Raw genomic sequence first — 19,341 nt, 5'->3', positions numbered from 1 at the left:
TATATTGTATATATTTATATATTATAATTGAAATTTATTTTATAGTAAAAGAATGCTTTAATTTTAATATCACGAATTATGTGATACGAATTATATGATAAGAGTCATGTGATAAAAGTTATGTTTTAATACTTTAAATTTTATAAGTAATTATTATAAATTAACATTATTAATACATATTTATATTATTGTATCAGTATCTTTAAAAAAAAAACATCTGTGCGTATTTTTTTATTATAATGTTAAATAAAAATTTTAATACTTAATATAAGATTAGTGTTGTATTAAATAAAATGAATACTATACTGAATTAAAAAAACATAAATATCTTTTTATAAATTAATTTATTATTTTACGAAGAGGATTACGTTTCTAATTATATATTGAATAAATTTAGTGGATGACGGTATTTGTATATTAATACATGTACATTTATATATTAGTATCGTTTTTAAAATATATTTTAGTATATATTTTCAAATATATTTTACTACATTTTTTGCAGTAATAGTTGCTATAGCTTTCTTGAGTTAAAAACATAATAAGTTATAAGCAAGAAACATATACTCAATCACACCTGTGTCATAGGATGAAACTAGCCGCAATCTAATTTAACCTAACGTCGGAAGTCAACAGCATTGCCAGTTTTCCGCATATATTTCTTTAGATGCTCAAATAGGCATCAGCTTTTTGCTTGTATACAAATAAATTACATGGGGGGTGAATAAAGTTAAAATTCTTATAAGGATGTAAAAAAAGATTTGTTTTAACTGTTTATATGTTTTTATATAGATCGAAGCATTTTAAAAGTAAGTAATTATGTAATATATCGGTAATTCAATGTATTTACCATAAGACACCATGCATAAAGCTCTAACTTTAGCTCTTTCTTTTTTAAAAATTATATGGTCAATTGGTTTGAAATTTTAACATATTATATTAATTTTAAATAATATTCTGTGTAATTTTTAGATAGATCGAATCATTTTGATTTTTCGATCATACCTCCTTAAATAATTTCCGATGCGTTACAGACTTGATTTATTAACTTGTTAAATCAACGGGTGGACGTAATGTTCTTGCATGAATCTGGATTGTGAGCGAGATGAGCGAATGTGTAATAAGTATGTTGTACAATTATTGTACAATTCATACAAGGCCTCGCTCACGCAAGATACATGAAAACTTAATCTACATGTACGCATCTACATTAGTTACAAGCATGAGTCTAGGAACGCACGCGTTAGGGAATTATTTGTCGAGCGAATATTATTATATGCCCCTTTTAAAAAAATTTTTTTTGATTTGTTGGTTAATTCATACAACTTTCAAAAATTACTAACAAACCCATTTACCAAAATACTTCGGCGGTACACTGACACGATCACTACGAGTTCTAATTTGATGACCCTGTACCGCTGAAGCTACTTCTGCCTGTTCGGAGTCGTTATCACTATCGACGAGATACTATTAAAGACTCAACCCTAGGCAAATTTTTGGCGGTATAAAAAGGGCGTGCAGATAATTGAAGAACGCTGACATTATCGACAATTGATATAAATTTGCTATTATTAACATAAATAAATTTGGTTCATACATTATTAAATTCATGATTTTTTGTTATATAAATGTTCCATAAAATATGCATACTTGTAAAGCTATAATATTCTATATATTGCAGAAAAATTACAATTTTTTTTCTGCAGTTATCATCTCTGTTGATAATCAAATCTTGGACGATAGCACTGAAATAACAATTTTAAAGAAAAATCGAGTATTATTGAGTTCTAAATGTATAAATATGTCCACTAGACTAATAAATCATAAAATTAGTACATTATTTTCAGTTTTTAATTCTTAATTACTTCAATATTCACAAGGACGCCAACTCCCGTAAGGATGTCAGTCTTTAATAGTATCTCGTCGGTGCTATCACTCTGAGGGAACGATTCATTTGTTGACTCAAATTCGCTCGTAGATATTGAGTTGTCACTTTTATCGCCTAAAGAACCTAACTATGTATTAGCTACGGGTGACTCATTGAGTGTATGTCTGTTGATAATTTCCTACCTATAATTAGGTTATTAACCTGGATCTACAACAATTAGGTTTTCCTGAATTATTTTGTTTGTCGGACTGCTCGTATAATAATTCATTTAAATTGGATTGATTTTGCTGTTTTTAGTTCTTACAATGAATTTACGATTATTGCGATAGTTATTAAAATTATTTACCATTATGTAAATATGATCGATTATTCACGCGCCGCACAACTCGACTGTAATGCCATTCTTTTCCTCTCTTTTTACAAATTATTGTCGTTCATTAATGCTTAAAGCTGATAGTGATTTACAACGTTTATTATAATAATATTTTTGACTGTCACGTTTATACTCCAATCGGTCTCTTACGATAGTTCATCCAATTGATTTCTCAGTAGCGTTTGACTGCTGGTGGGTAATTGCGTTCTTATACATCAGTCAAAGAATAATTGTGCACGCGACAATCGCATGCTTGCCATATGTATTGTACTCAAGTAGTCAATATAAGAAAAGCTCAACTTCATTATCTTCATAACAACACTTTATAAATAATAAAAAGCAAGCCACAACAATAGATGTAAACAAGTCATATATTTAAAATTCCAAATAAATAAATAAACGTTTCGGTCAAGATTTGACCATCAGTACATAAAAAGATGACAAAATTGAAAGTCTTCGAACTAAAACGCAGTTCGGATATTAAATTAGAAATTGATAAGTAAAAGATACATGCTATTACAATCGCAAAAATCGCGCTTAAAATTTACAACAAAACAAAAATTATTTTCTTTCGTGCTTATGATTTAAAAAACAGTATGAAAATAAGTCAGGAAAGCTGTTACAATCTTCTAATACTATTTATATATATTTTTTATTTTTAAAATTTTTTTTTATAACACTTTATGTTCTTCGCTATAGCTACCCCATTTTCGGCTAATCCGTTGCTTTGGGGGTAACGCGGGGGTGGAGTACTTGAATACAATGTTCCTATCATTTGCAAATTTTTCAAATTTTAACGAATTGAATGGATTGTTGTCACATTTAATTTCCGTCGGATATCCATAACGATAGAATATTCCTTGAAATGTATTTATAATGTGATGAGAGGCTTTACTTTGGATTCGTTCAGAGCAGATAAATCCTGAGTACGCATCGATAAGAGCGATGAAGTTAAATCCTTCATACAATATCATCAATAGCAACGCAGTGAAAAGGATATTCTGGATGGCTGTCTTGTTTGAGTGGTTCCTTTTGATTGTTTCGCATAAATTGTTTACATATAGTGCAGTCTTTGACTATTTCTTTGATGTTATCCGTCATATTGGGCCAGAAAAACTGTTCTCTGGCTTTGGTCACTGTCTTTTTAATTTCCAGATGAGGAGCATGTACCCATTTGCATATTTTTTATTACAACTTTGTAGGTATAACTAATCGGTGATCCTCTCTTAAAGAGAAGACCATTTTCAAAATGTATTGGTCCTTATATTTATCACTTATGTGGCCAACCAGGTACCCGGGTACCTATGGTCGCACATTTTGTTGAATAACTTTTTTTCTTAAAAATATTGGCTAAAATCGTCTCGGATCCCCATTATTTGACCGATTTCCTATAAAATTATGCATTAGAAAGTTTTTTTTTATTTATTTTCACAAAAAATTTCGAGTTTCAAAAAAAGTATCTCCCCAGGCCAACCAGGTACCCGGGTACCTCTATACATAAATAATGGATTCGGGTAGTATATTATAAAATAAAAATCATTTTTATACAAAAAGCAGTAAATTATCAATAATAAATATAAATTATAATATTAATAATATTCATTTATAGTTATTTATTAATTAGATTCAGTGAGTATAATAATAATAAAAATAACATTTTACAATATCATAGTAACGAAAAAAGTTATTGATGACATTCCAAACATTTAGTAACTTTTGCAGTATGTTCATCACAAACAGGCTTTTGACACTGGCTGCAAGACTTTCTTGTCTTTCGTTGTTTACGTATGGGTTGGTTACTGCAAATGTAGCATGATCCAACTACAACTTTTCTACCAGTAGTGTCTCGTGGATTGTTGTCAGCAGGGACCTGCACTGCAGTAATTGGTCTGGCAAAGAAGCTGTTGATCGCTATTTTTGAAGATTCATGACGCATAATCTGCTGATTTGCAGAACGATGTATGTATGTTGAAGAAAAAAGCTAGCGGCCACCTGCACGTTCTTCGCTGCGAAGTATATCTGGAGCACATTTGATCCATAGTGTCGACACCAGCTTTAGTTTTATTATAGAATAAAATCATTTCCGGCTTTTGATGAATTGCATCAGAAATTGTATCATCATCGTGCATCGTACTCAGTAAAATTACTGCTTTATTTTTCTTCGGAACATACGAGCACATTGTTACTTTTTCATGAAAGCCGAAAACTGTTGATAATAACCCTCTTGTTTTTTATGCTTTCATCTCCTGCGGAATATATGGTTTATTTTTTTTCAATGTACCAACTACAGTGAGATTCCAAGTAAGGAGAAATTTAGCCAGAGGTAGCGTTGTAAAAAATCTATCCATACTTATATTTCTTCCAGATCCTTTATAAGCAATCGCAAGTTCTTTGACAACTCTTTCCCCTTGATTGACATCACGAGTATTACCTATTTTGCCTGTGTAGATGATTCCTTTGAGTGGAAAACCATTCTCGGCATCACATACCCACCATACTTTTATACCATATTTAGCAGGTTTCGAAGGCATGTACTGGGTAAACTTCGTTCTGCCTCGATAAGGATATAACTGCTCGTCAATCGTTAACTTTTCTGTTGGTTTGTAGATTGTAGCTAAATTTGCATTCAGCATATTCCATAGTATAGAAGAATGTAGAGATCCTTCTACTTCCCTACCTTTTTAGTTCAATGCACCTGGCCTTCGAAATAAAGAGGGTAACGGCATAGCTGCCCGTTTTATATCTGACTAAGGATAACAAAAGGTCACTATATACAATAATACTATTATATTTAGCTTAGAATATATTCGTCAACTGTAAATAAATCAATATCCATCAAATAGATAAAGATAACTAAGGCTACAGCACGTTTTTAGCCATAAATTTGTATAGAGGTACCCGGGTACCTCGGTTGGCCCCGGTACAAGATTTTTTGGTTGGCCACATAAGGGTTATGAAACGTTTGCGAGAGTTCATCAAGCTTATGATATGATGGCTAACCATTAATAATATATCGGACCACTTTTAGGTATTGTTTATCTTCATTTAACATGCTTCTATAAAAATTGTAATTTTCCTTAGAAAGGCATATTCGACTAGTAACAGCACGAATGATCCCAGATAAATCTGGTATATCCGATGTCGCAGTTTCCATCGCGACAAATAATCTGCGACATTCATATCTTTGTCAGAGATGTATACTATTGTTAGTCCCGGGTACTTAAGCAGATACAAGAACATGCGTTGCAGTCTAGGAGTTACATCATCGATGTCTCGCTTTATAAACGATTCAAGCGGTTGTGATTTGATTGAACGATGAATCCCGACCATAAAGATACTGATGAAAGCGTTTACCTGCGAAAACTATAACCAGGGTTTCCTTTTCGATTTAAGCTCACTTTTGCTCACTGTTGCAGACTACGTGAAGCATATGCCACTGGTTGACTCTCTTGTAGAAGAACACTTCCTAGTCCGTCCTTGGAACTATTAGTCTGTACGATAACAGGTTCTTTCGGATTATATACCCAAAGTATATACAGGTTTGATGATGATAGATTGCTGAAGATCAATCAGCTCTTTTTCATGATCAGGTGATCATGATCATTGACTAGGTTAGTTCACGTAATCTCGCTGATCTTTGTGACAAGTTTGGAATAAAACGGGACAAATATTTGAACAATCTTAATAGTCGCATTCAGCTTTGTTTGATGGCTGGGGCATCTTGGCATCCGGTTGTTTAGTATCTAGGGTAGTAGCCGTTGATTATATGATAAACTATAAACTTTACATCTGATCGACGGTTGGATTTTGTTTGGATTAAATGTTATTTGCTCGGGCGCGTTCCAGTACTGTTGCAAGCGTATGATCATGCTCTGATAAACTCGATCCAGTAATAGCTAAGTCATCAAAATAGATTTCAACACCTGGAATATCTCCAAAAATCTGAACCATTTTCCTCTGAAACATTTCTAGTGTACTATTAAGTCTAAATGGAACATGATTCCATCGATAGCGCCCAAAAGGTGTCATAAATGTGGTTAGATCAGAGCTCTTATGATCAAGCTTCATATGTCAGAATTCATTACTCAGATCAAGTATAGTGAAAATACGTTTACCTGATCGTCAAATAATATCTTTAGTCGTTGGTATTAGGAAGTGCTCTCGCTTAATGAGTTGAGTGGTCCAGGCAGATCCATAATGATTCAGGCTTTTCGACTAACTGCATGTTATTTATCCAGTTTGTCCATCGCGCTAACGATACTTTGTTCTGCCATAGATAATAGCTGGGTTTTTAACCGTTCAACAAGACTCAAAGGAATCCGTTGTATAGTGCAGTATGGGAACGGCATTGTCTTTTAGTATGATTGAAGAAGTATCTGGGAATTTGCCTAAACCATCAAAAAGATCTTTATGTTTATAAATGGCTTGGCTTCTACAAGGAGATTATGTTGTATATTGACAGTATTAAGTTGTTACGTCCTATGGACGTTACGATTCTTTTCTTTTGAAAGAGTCGGCTCCATATCGCGACTACGGTCGGCGCCTACGAGATTCGAGTGGAGCTCGTTGATAACGGTCTGACCTGAAAAGAGGAACCGAACGGGCTCCGCGAAAACTCGTAAACGCCAATCAACCCAGAAGGAATAACAACCTTAATACGGGCCCGAAAAAGTGACAAGATTGCAAAAGACATTATAAATGTACCGAAGTCACGTAATGGTAAAAATCCAAGCTTTGTCGTCCCAAACTGACCAACAATTTCAGCTTAGGAAAACAGGCGCCACATCGCGTTTAAAAAATCATAAAACGCATGGGATAACTTCTCACGGTAACGTTATCTAAGATCGGACTCGCGACTGACAATGGTTGCCCTGCACGCAAAACTAGTTGTGCACGGTAATCGCCTGTTTACCTAACTATATTTTCCGCGAGAATAGCAGAATTCGTTATCTGTCTGGAGCAATCTTGCCTTTTTAAAGAAAAACGTCTTTTCTTCTCAAAACCTCTTTAACAATGCACTTTAGATTAACAACGATAAGACGTCATAAAAATCATAAATCTCGCGTGACATAGCAACCAATTATTTCTTCCTAGACAAAGAGCACTATGCCTTTTTTTCGGGCTATAAATAGAGCTATGCCCGCGCTTGTTTTCCTTAGCACACAGGGCTCCGCGCAAGCCCCATTCCCGGCACTGCGAGTCTTATCTTAATAGCGAGAGTCTTAATAGTTTATAAAGATTCGGTTTTACTTAACTAATATCCTTATGCGAGGCGAAATGCGATGACATATTCTAGATTATATTAATAATACATATTTTAAACCGTTACCGTCAAAATACATATTATACTTATACTTCGTAATTCTTGAATAGATTTTAGTTTCATTAATAAAAGGAAAAAAAATAAAAGATTCGTCCTCGCAGTTGGAAGGTCTTAATTTTTACTATGTACTTACTATATTACTTAATTATTGGATATATATACTATTGTTTGACATTTTTCTGGACAAAGGCTCTCAATGGAAAAGATTATCGGTTAGATGTATTTTGTCTACGTGACGCATAAGGCGTACGAGCGTGAGCTATCTGTTTGCTTCGAGTGTTTACGAGAAGAGGAACCGAATAGGCCCTTCTTAGAAAGGGACGGTTACAAAACCTAAACTAGAGATACTAAACTAAAGATAAGATAAATCATATATTTATAATAAAAAAATAGAGGGTTTTGTCGGGATATATCAGCAAACAAAAATCTATATATAAGCTCGAGCCATTTCACACGTGTACAAGGGATAGAGATTCGCAAACTGCCATTCATACGCGTTCATATTAATGTTCAAGTTCCAAAATAATTATTTGTAAAATATTACCTTCCCGTAGCTATTGAAGGAGCAAATCTAAGTGCACAGGTCTTTGCGCCTATAAATACTTCGCAGATGTTCCTGCTCTCTTTCAGCTCTTTCCTTAAGCAGGATTACCTCCTCGCAATAGTCTGCGAACACTTTCCAATTGTCTTTGGAACCTATAGATATCTTTAAAATGTTCGCGAAAGAGAGATTCTCTCTAAATGTGTCTAGCAGTTTCAGCCTTTGTACAGTCCACGTCGGGCACTTCGCCAGAGTATGCCGAGCAGTATCGATTGCTTCGAAGCAATACGCGCACACGGATGTCTCTACTTTTTGTATTTCATAGAGGTAAAACATGAAACAGCCGTATCCAGTTATAATTTGTGTGACTCTAAACATTAACTCTTCTTGTCTTCTATCGATCCAGCTGAGTAACTCCGTTATTAGAATCTCCCTAACTCTCGATACCCCACGAGGAAGAGCTAAAAGATCCCTTTTCCATCTCTCAATAGCCTTAGTTCATTCTTCATTCCTTATCATTTTCTTAGCCCAAGGAATTATGAAACCGTTTGTATTGATAACCTCCTTAACCCTCAGGTACACTCATACCTTGAGACCTGATAAACGGTACCATTCGTGCTAATATGACTGCCGCTGGGTACGAAACTGTCCTGTACACACAGATCACCTTTAGTGCCGCTTGCCTAAATGTCTTGGAAACTTTGTTACAAATTTTTTTATCCTTAATCACTACATCTTCCCAAATGGGAGAGCCATACATCACGATAGAAACCATTATCTCGGTATATAAACGCCTACGTTGTTCACTAGGGCCCCTTAAATTACCCATAATACAATTAAGTCGTACGACGTCTTTTCCGCTTTGATGAGAATCATTCTGAAATGGTCTCTAAACGTTTACTACAATATGTGTCAAGAGTTACTTCATACTGAACTTTATTGGAATAATAACGTTTCCAATGTTTACGTTACCAGAAGGAACGAAAGCAATGGCCTCTGTCTTTTCGACACACTAAGAGCCAAACGACCTATATGATCTATCAGGTTTTCAACCCCATATTCCGCCGCAATTACCGCTTCATCGAATGTATCGCTTGATACCACCAGGAGAGTCATCAGCATAACATATACATCTTTCTCCCATGGGACGACGCGCCCGCAATATCTCATTGTATCCAACGTTCCACAAGGTGGGGTCTGAGGACCAAACCCTGCGGAACGCCGCACGCAACATCATTACATTTAAGATCGCGATCCACGTACAGCAACATCCTAACCGAGAGATAATCATCGATCAGGTATTCACTAATGTTACCATTGCGTAGTGCTCTCCGTATGACCATGGCAGCGAATTGAACGCATTCGAAATGTTCATCGAGACAGTAATAACTATTCGATTCTCTCGAACTTCCGTATCTACTCACTTTTTCAGGCATAATATCGCGTCGACGATCGATCTATTTGTTCTGGATCCAAATTGATAGTCAGATAATCCCCCTTTTCTTTCAGGAAAGCCTGCAATTTTGAATTTAAAATTCTCTCAAATAATTTACCAACTTCATCTATTGTAGTAGGCAAATTAGTCTAAACGACGATGACTCATCCCCACTCTTATTAGGCTTCCTGAGAAGCATCAATCTAGCACATTTCTATTCAATCGGAAAGATTCCTTTTCACAAACAGGCATTATAGCAAGCAGTTATCCAGGGAGCCAGTAAATCCAATGAATCCGCTAAGAGTCTGCCTAATATTCCATCTGGACCTTGCCTTTAGGAATACAAGTTCCCGCTTCTAATAATTCAAGAACACCGATTGCTATTTTTGGATTCCACTCTTCCATTTCCACGTTCTCCACCTGGACATGCATCTCTCTAGGAAATAGGGTGAGTATCACCCTCTCCAATGCATCCGGTAAGAGTTTCTCTATGGCCGGTCGCAAATATTTCATCACTATTCGATACGGCCTTCCCCAGGGGTTATCGAGAGCCAATAGCTCCTGCCAAGCGTTATTTTTTGACCTCTAAATAGACCCACGCAGTTTGCTACGAGAGATCTTAAATTCTTTCCATAGCTTTTTGACTTTTTCGGGGTCACATTTTTTCTTTTGGCTCTTTGCATCCTTCTCCTACAGCGCGTATATGCATGTCTTAGGTCCTCGATCTCGGCGTTTCACCAGTAAACGAAACGGCTCTTTTTCGTTCTCGATCTCGGCATCGAGCAATCAGACATCTCTTTTAAAGTATCCATGATTCGATTTGTGCTCTGTTTCGCAATAATCTCATCTGACCTCTTCCCTCTATGTTTTATGAGCAAACAAGCCCTCGCATAGTCTGGATTGAATTTTTTTAAATTCCATTTTATGAAGAGATTCTCCATGGTCAATCTTCTCTCACTAGGAATCCGTCGTTAAAGATGTATCGATGATCGGAGAGGGTATCGATTTTTGCGTTCACCCATCAAGTTGATACTCGGCACGTGGCTGCCCTCGTCTCCCATGTAGTCAATTACAGATTCTCCCCTTGGATGAATACAGGTGGAATTATTTCCTCGATTCAGAATATACAAATCCATAGAACATGCCCAGTCGTTAAAAATATCTCCTTTTGCGTTAGTGCCTGTATAGTCCCACTCACTGACTCTAGCGTTGAAGTTACACAATTAATGGTCTTTGTCTTTGCCTCTCTACTACATCCGTCAGCAGCGTCAAGAATCTCTCAAACTCTGTTAATGTCCTATTCGGTGAGTATAATATTATAGCAACCTAATACAATATTGTTCCACAAAACAGCCACGTACTCATCACCTCTCTCCAATATTGAACACGGAGAACCATCTAATATCCCGTGCCAAGTGATCACAACTAAGCGTCTCGAACGAATAGGAGCCCATCTAGAGTTCGTCCCGACGCGAAACTTTTCCGAAATTATTACGATGTTTACTGACTTTTCCCATGTCCTGTGAAGGGCCAGGTCCTGCGCCGTGCACGAATGATTGGCGTTGAATTGAAGGATTCTACCCATTCATATACATGGCCTCAGGGTTCCGATTGGGGATCGAACCTGACAAGTCCAATGCCGTCCCATCTGAACTCGCATCGACTGGAGACAATCGTGGGACCCTCACCGCCGACAAGCACCGCTCCGACTCAGAAACCCGAACCTCCGTTCACCGCGAACCGGTCAATAATAGTCCCTAGCCTTATGTCACGAGTCCAGTCCCCTCTTGCAAACCGGACACCTTGGCTTCATCCGAAAGGAGCAACTCCTGAACTCTATTGTCCCATTGACTCACAGTTATAGCAACAGTCCGTTCTGTCCACCACACTAGGGCAGACCGCCCTAATGTGACTCGCCGCGAGGCATCTAAAACATTGGCGAGGTCTTCTCTTCAGCAGCTTCACACGCGCAGTGATCATCACTCGCAACCTTCCAATATCATAAATTTTTATTGCAAAGGACATATCGCCCAAACCGTGAATAAACTCCCCCTTGTGGACTTGGGTTTACCCATTCTTACCTCCGTGGGATCCGCACCTCCGCTATCATTGATGACAGCTCGGATTTCCCAATAGAGTTCAGCCCTGCAATTCTAAGTTCTCCTATTGGTGCTGAGCAAATAACCCTTACCCGCTGATATACTTTTAGAATCTCTCTCATCCGCGTCGCAAGGACATCCGCTTTACTCCGCACATCGTCGCCTATTAGTTGTATCAGTATTGCGTTCTTTTGACTCCATTGTATCCATAATCCCTAATTCTGACAGGGTGATTTTTTCCCTTACCAACTATAGCCTCCGCGTAGGTAAGACCCCCATCACTGTATTCCACCAGCACCGCCGGTATACGCACCAACCTACGCCTGAACGCAGAAACCAAATTCCTCGAAGGACCATACGTTGTCCTCTAAGAGCCCCCAACAGGCCCAGTCACAGTCAAATGCGGAACCGTCACCAAGTGAGGAGGAGAGGAAAACCGACGAGGATCATGATGGAATAAGGACTGTGCTCTACCAACATCCACGCCGGACGATTCCTTACCCCCTCTACATCTGAAACCCTAGAATCCGATTGTCCACCCCTATAACTAAAGGGCAAAGCTCTCCTTGTTGATCCACAGCCTGACCAGCCGCGTCCGCGACCATCTCGAGAGCCCATCGACCGCCCATCAACCTCGCTGTCTCCGGTCCATTCCCGTCGAAATGGCCACTCGCACCGAGCAAAGAACCCCCTCACATATCATAGTCTTCTCTCTGATCCACACAGTCCAGCCTCTTGTTGACTTCTCTAAGCGTAGGGCGATAAGCCGGAGGAAGAGGCACCGCTTCCAATTCTTCATATCGTCCACTACGGTTCTCTACGTTTGTATCGTTGACATTACTCGTGCGTATTTCACTTGATATTGCCGAAGCCTCCGACACAATCCTATGTAATGAGTAACCACTCTCCTGCGTACGTCTCGTCTGCCCTTGCCGAGATTTAAGAAAACTCATTTCTTCCCGTAGGATCACCAATTCCCTGCGAATCCCATCAAGTTCAAGTTTTATTCTCGCCTTTTCTTTTCTTAACATTTTGACTTCTTTGAGTTTGTCATTTTGATATTCCTTCACCAGACAACGTTCCTCCTCCATATCCCTTCTGTTGGTTTCAGAATTTCTATATGCCAGTCCTTGCATCGCCACTCACGCCGTCTCAATTCCGACTACAATTCGATGTCTGAATTCTCTATGAATAGATGTCGTCCTCCTTTGCTCGTACGTCGCATCAAGACACCTAACGGAGTCTGCCACTGTGGACGCCGAAGACGATGCTGCGAAAAATTCCGCTGACTCTATAATCTTTTTCTTTTGATTGTGCGTTAAATATTCCGGTAAGCTAGATATAGTATACTGGATCTAGCGTGTGTATCTTTTTTGTTTTATTTTTATTAGATTTTTTTCCTTAATTGAATAAAAGAGGAACGATAATACTGATCCTCCTCATCGTCCACATCCAGTTTACCTTGCAGTGTTCTGGAGAACGATCTGGATCCTCTCGATTTTCTCTTCATTCCTCTTCCACTACCAGTCTGAATGTCCGAATCCGAGGAAATAGGAATAGCTTCTTTGAATTCCATTGGCGCTCCCACATTATTGTCTATAACAACTCTTATAAAGACTCTTCGTATGTAACATAAATAAAAATAAATAAAGGGCGAAATAAGAGTCAGCGCATTAATTAGAACACATATAATAAAAGACATTAATCAGAAATACAAAAAAGTGAAAAATGAAGACACGACGTATAATAATATAATAATCAGAAGGAGCAATGTCTGGTGAATATATAATAATCGGAGGAAGAGCACCATTACAAGTTTCGGCTGCCGGATTGAGTCCTCTTTAGATATTAACAAAAATGAATAGAATTAAAAAATAGTAAAAATATAAATAATACTTGTCGCAACATTCATAGATCGCGAAAGTGCGTAGTTCGGTTGAGTGTAGATATAGAGCACGACATTATTCGTGCGATTGAGTAGTCAAAGTGATGTCAAGTCTCATAGCCAAGTTCTAGTTGATAAAAAAGGAAAAAAAGGAAAAGAACTCTTATGAACAAGAAAACTTAAATAACTTAACAACCGCAATTGAGATAAAAAGTGAACACTCACCAACAAACATGAGTAAGCCAATAAGAACTAGTGTATCTGTATAAGTATAAAAGGTATAAACGCATACCGATGAATGGACTGCAAATGTGAGAGCCGAACATTTCGTGTCGCACACAACGCTCGTTGAAACGGAACGCCGCGCACTGAGAGAGGAGACGGGCTGTCAGTATCAAAAAGTCAAACTTTGTTTACAATGGGCATATATGCCTTGTGAAGACCTTCCGTGTCATTTGCAAATTGAGACTGTTTTTCAGTTTCTTTATGTGAAACATTTCTGAGATCAAACGCTTCCTATAAGAAGGCTCTTCATCTAAGATTTGGACATTGTCCCATTGGAAATCGTGATTATAAAGTAGCCTATGTTTAGTGATGACAGAGCGGACAGAAGTTTTATGCCTAATATGGTTGCGATGTTCGGTAATTCTAGTTTTCAATTGCCTGCCCGTCTGTCCAACATAAGACGCGTCACAATTGTTACACGATATTTTGTAAAAACGACATTGCTTTTCGATGCATGGGGACAAATATCCTTCTGTACTTTTATGTATTTGCCCATTTTGTTGGGGCTATGAAAGGATACCCTGATGTCGTTTTTATTTTTATTTAATCTTTTAAATTTCTCCGTGTGAAGCGGAACCGTAAGCCAAGAGGTAGTTTCATTCGTACAGACATTGTCAGTCAAAACATTATGTACTTTGTGTATATTTTTAATCAAATTTTTAATCCGTTGATTGATAGTGTCAAAAATGAAGTTCAGTGGATAGTCATTCTCTAGTAAAATATTAATAATAAAAGTCAAATTTTTTATGTGAAACATACCGTCAGCTAATAAAAAAAGCTCTGTCAACTAACGAAAAAATGGTCTTTTTTCTGTGTCAATGGATGATTAGAATGAAAGTTTAGAAACCTACCTGAGAAAGTTGGCTTACGATACCAATCGAAATTAAAGCAATTTTTGTTGATAGATACGGTGATGTCAAGGAAATTTATTGTATCTCCCCCTCTTTCGACCGTAAACTGCAGCGCGGATGGAAAGAATTAAATTGTTCTAATAAACCATCGATTTGTGAGGGAGACACCGCAGTACATTGTATATCATCAACGTATTTATAGTAAAACAAGATGTTAAAATTCAACGGCATCAAGGACACCGTCTCCAATCTCCTCATCACTAAAAAATTTATCGGTCTTCAATAACCGGGAGAATCGTTTTCCATATTTTATTTATGTTGTAGCCATTATCTCTTAGATTGTTAGTGTTTTTGTATCTCTATGGCTTCTCTATACTTTCTTGAAAAATATTATATAATGTTGGCTATTGTGGTCATTTTGTCAAACAGTATTTGATGTCCTGTTTCGATATTGTGTTCTGATAATGCCTAATATAAAAATATAATTATTCGATGAGGAATAAAAAATTCCATTCTTTTCGTCAACACTGTTTTAATTTTAATAAATTCACTTCCACTAGAAAATTATATACTCGGAGCACCTATTCGCCATGTCCGTAAGACCTTAACCTTCCAACTTACCTAACTATGATGCATTTGAAGAAGCATTACCTTGCGTTGACAATAAGTTGAATATTTGCTTTTGCGATTCCGAAAGCTGTTTGCAAGAGTATCTTCTGCTCCTTAGCTAACTGTTGCTGGCTTTGCGTCAACGTGTATACGAATTGTTCCATTGTGCAAAGTTTCACCGCATGTACTCATCTAATCTCAAAGTTGATGATTATGCCGCAGCGCTAATTGTTGTAATCTTTGGAGGTAACGCAATTAACTAGATACCGAGTTGTGTGTTTGAAAACCCATGCAAACGTTTATTTCTACATGTTCTAACTCTGAATACATTTCAAAATACGAATAGCTCTTCACGGGAGAAAAATCCCGATCGCAACCCTGATCGTCTCCGCCGTCACATGATACTCCCCACTCTTTTCTGACCCAAGTCCTTAATAATACATATTCGTGCATGAAAAATTTTTTACTATTCATGCCATAATTAATTTTTAACTTAACTATACTTAATTTTTTACTAAAATACATATGCTAATATTTTTTATAACCAATAATCATAATATTATTGGGTGGTCCGGAAAGTCCGTGCGGATATTACAATGAAAAATTGTATATACGATACCTTCGTCAAAAATGAACGAAATTTAAATTTAAAAAAAGGGTTTTAAAGCTTGAAATCTCTACTTTTAAAAGCTTATCACATTTTTTAAGTTTATATGAGTTTGATAATTTTTACATACCAAAAACTACGAGCTGAAAAAGATAAAAAATTTTCTTTTCACTTTGGGGGTCTCTCACGTGCCCAAAAAAAATTTACGAAAATTTTCGACTACCCATCGTGAAAACTTAAAGCTTTCCCTACAAAATCATTTTTTAAAAATGTTCCTATAATTTTTTGTTTCTGAGTTATTCGCGAGTTAAGTAAAGAAGCATTCTGATTTCGATTGCTCATAACTCCGATAAAAATCATCGCAATTTAAAAAACAGATTCTTAAAGCTGAAACTTTGCTCTAGCGAATGATATAATCGTAACGAAAATTTCGCAACAAATAAAAAAACTTTTGAAAAATCAATGAAAAAATCCGCACGGACTTTCCGGACCACCCAATACTTATGTATTATAATTTTAATTATGTTAATAGTTTTGTAATAATAATCATATGGTATTTATTGCATTGGTAATATCCCTTTATTTATTCCATATTGATTATTGGCTCTGTCATTGTTTATTTAATTTTTTATTCAATATTTAAGAGAGAAATTATAAAGGTTAGAAAGAGAAACTAAGATGCATTATAAAGTATGTCAGACAAGGAAAGATTGAGGATGCTTCTCGACACGAAATATGTTTCGCGGTTTACAGTTGGTAGCCTTTGTCTCTCACGAAACATCCATGGATTGGCATAGATAGAGAGGATGAAGATTTAGAGAGAGACACCGTTCAACTGCACATACCATTTATCCTTTTCATCATTTATCCCTTTCATATTGTTAATTGTCAAACATCCTATGACAAATACAAGTGATGCGTTATATTAAAATTCGTGATATACACTCGTCAATAAAGGACTATACCCAGTTCTATTTGGGCCCCGGATGAACAACTTTGAGACATGCCTAAAATTTTAAGGTATCAAAAGAGAATAAAAAATTTCATAAGGTTAATTTTATTTATGAGAGGTTTCCTAAGTGTTAGAACTATCCAAAGTTCTATTATGACCATGTATCACTAGTCTTATCCAATTTCTCTGCATCTAGGCATCTCCGCGATGACGGCAGTAACGGATTCTACAAAGACATTGAAGTAATATCTAAAATGTATTTACAGTTCATTAATTCGACTAAGTCGTGATTCATGCAATATGTCACAGAAATTCGGATTTGCTTATAATGACGGCGATGCCCCTGGAGTTCGATCTGGGGGAGGGGAGCGGGGAAGATGGACGAGCGGCGAATGTACCAATCGGGGTAAACCAGTCTTTGGTACGAAGTCACTCCGAACTGGTCGCGATGAGATCCACTGACGGCAATGTAGAAATATTTAAAAAATCAGTCACGTAAACATTTGTTGGCTGGGGAAGTGCTAGATTTCTTGGAACAAGAGCCTAGTAGTTCCACAAGGATCCCATTTGTGCCATTGGTGCCATTGTAAAAGAAAATGTACTGAAACAAGAGATGGAAACGTTACAGTTAAAAATACTGAACCGCAGCCTTTTTGTTAAATCAAATTGGACATTAGTAGGGCATCTGGCAGTCAAAAAGTGTATATTTGGTTGTCCCACAGGTCGACATTGTGTCAGAGAACACTCGCGCTCAGGTTGCGAATAAATACTTTTGGACAGAGGTTCCTAAAACAATCCAAGTTTTTACAGCGCACCAACTAATATGATCAATTTGTTACGTAACAGATTATTAAACAACAACGTTCAACAGTAAACTTCGATTATTTTGAAGATATAGAGGACAGATATCATTTCATCTGATGAAAGTCAACTAAGCGATACGCTGGGTAATGATTCGCGATTAGTCAGGTTTGTCATGGAAGTTATCAATGGGCATCTTAAAACTTACTTCGCGTATTTTAATCGTTTATGATGTATCCAATAGATTCCTCATCTATGACTGATTTTCGAAATGCCGCTGCTCTTCATAATATGTTTCATTTGGTCGTTATATCAGACGTTAAGCATTCGAAAGAGATTCCACAACTTATGTTAGATCGATTGCACAAACCAAATCTGTTATTTCGATTAATCCAAGAAAATCTGAACATATGAGTTAGAATGGTTTCTAGTACTGACAGAAGATGATTTATATAGGATTAGTCTGGGATCATATCAGATTAAACAGGTCAGGTCATATTATAGAGAACATATGGTTATTATGGGATATTTTATACAGATAAGTCATGATGTTGAAGCAACAAATCTTATTAATTATGACATAATTATATACGAGTATGATGCTATCTCTCAAAACTCGAATCTATGGCATATGAATCTAGGCATATAAATAGTACTCTACTATGTGTACGTTTTGGCAGAACGTGATAGTGAAGGAGATCAAGCTATTCCAGAATATTATTGCTCTTGCAAAAATGGCTGTCGTACGATTGAGTGTTGTGTGCACGTAATGACATTTATATGATATCTGGGATATGTCCAACACTTTGACGAAGATATCCATATATCAGCAAGAATAGTTAATGATGTTCTTTTTACTTTTAGAGAGTTCCGATAAGAAAGCTGAAGAGAGACGAGATCCATATATTGGCCATATTTTAATTAGAGAATTAAAACCTTTTATTTCATACTTTAAGTGTCTCTTTCCTCTCTTCAATTAATATACAATATATCACTTATAACTATTCATTTGAGGTCAAAAAAAGATTTTAGTTGTCTTCGTCAAGATTGGACATATTCCAGATACTAGATGATTCGAGAAATTGGATAAAACCAGTTCTACATACACAATACATAATCATAATAGCGAATTTTGAACAGCTGTAGCACTTAAGGGACTCATTTTACAAAGTTATGCATATGGAAGTTTTTAATTCTTTTTTTATGCTCTACAATTCTAGCTGGGTCTCAATGCTGTTCAGCTGGGGCCCAAACTGGGTATAGTCCTTATCGCATAGGATATCAAAATTTCGCATAAATTCAAATAGACGTAACTCCGCAAAAAATAGTCGCATTTCAAAGTTTTTTTTATTTTCAAGAATAAAGTCAGTTCTTTATGAAGCTTTCAATGGATTTTGAATCTATCCATACCCCTACCTGGCATTTTTTTTAAATAAGAACGTATTTTTTTCTAAAGAAATTTGTTTAGTTTGACGCTCTCTATGGGATGGAATAAATTTTTCTCGTAAATATAATGATAATCATCGTAAAGTATGGACTTTTCTCTTACAAATTAAAAAAAAATTAAACTATACGAATTTTTTTTGTGAAGATACAGTGTATCAAACTTACCTATACATTTTATTCAATTATCGTCATCATTAACATTATCTAATGCGCACGGGGAGGTTACTGGTCTGATTTTGCGCATAC

At 36.5% G+C, this 19,341-nt stretch overlaps 1 protein-coding gene across 1 annotated transcript in view; it reads left to right on the top strand.

Annotated features, from left to right (window-relative positions):
* LOC108748835 (glucose dehydrogenase [FAD, quinone]-like) overlaps positions 1–19,341 on the top strand; it is a 71,090-nt gene that overhangs the window by 17,944 nt on the left and 33,805 nt on the right. The gene's annotated exons all lie outside the window — the stretch shown is intronic.

This window comes from Trachymyrmex septentrionalis, unplaced genomic scaffold (genome assembly GCF_001594115.1).
Source record: "Trachymyrmex septentrionalis isolate Tsep2-gDNA-1 unplaced genomic scaffold, Tsep1.0 scaffold246, whole genome shotgun sequence".
Classification (NCBI taxonomy): Eukaryota; Metazoa; Arthropoda; class Insecta; order Hymenoptera; family Formicidae; genus Trachymyrmex; species Trachymyrmex septentrionalis.
Note: the sequence above shows the minus strand (reverse complement) of the source record. Positions and strands in the feature narration are given on the sequence as shown.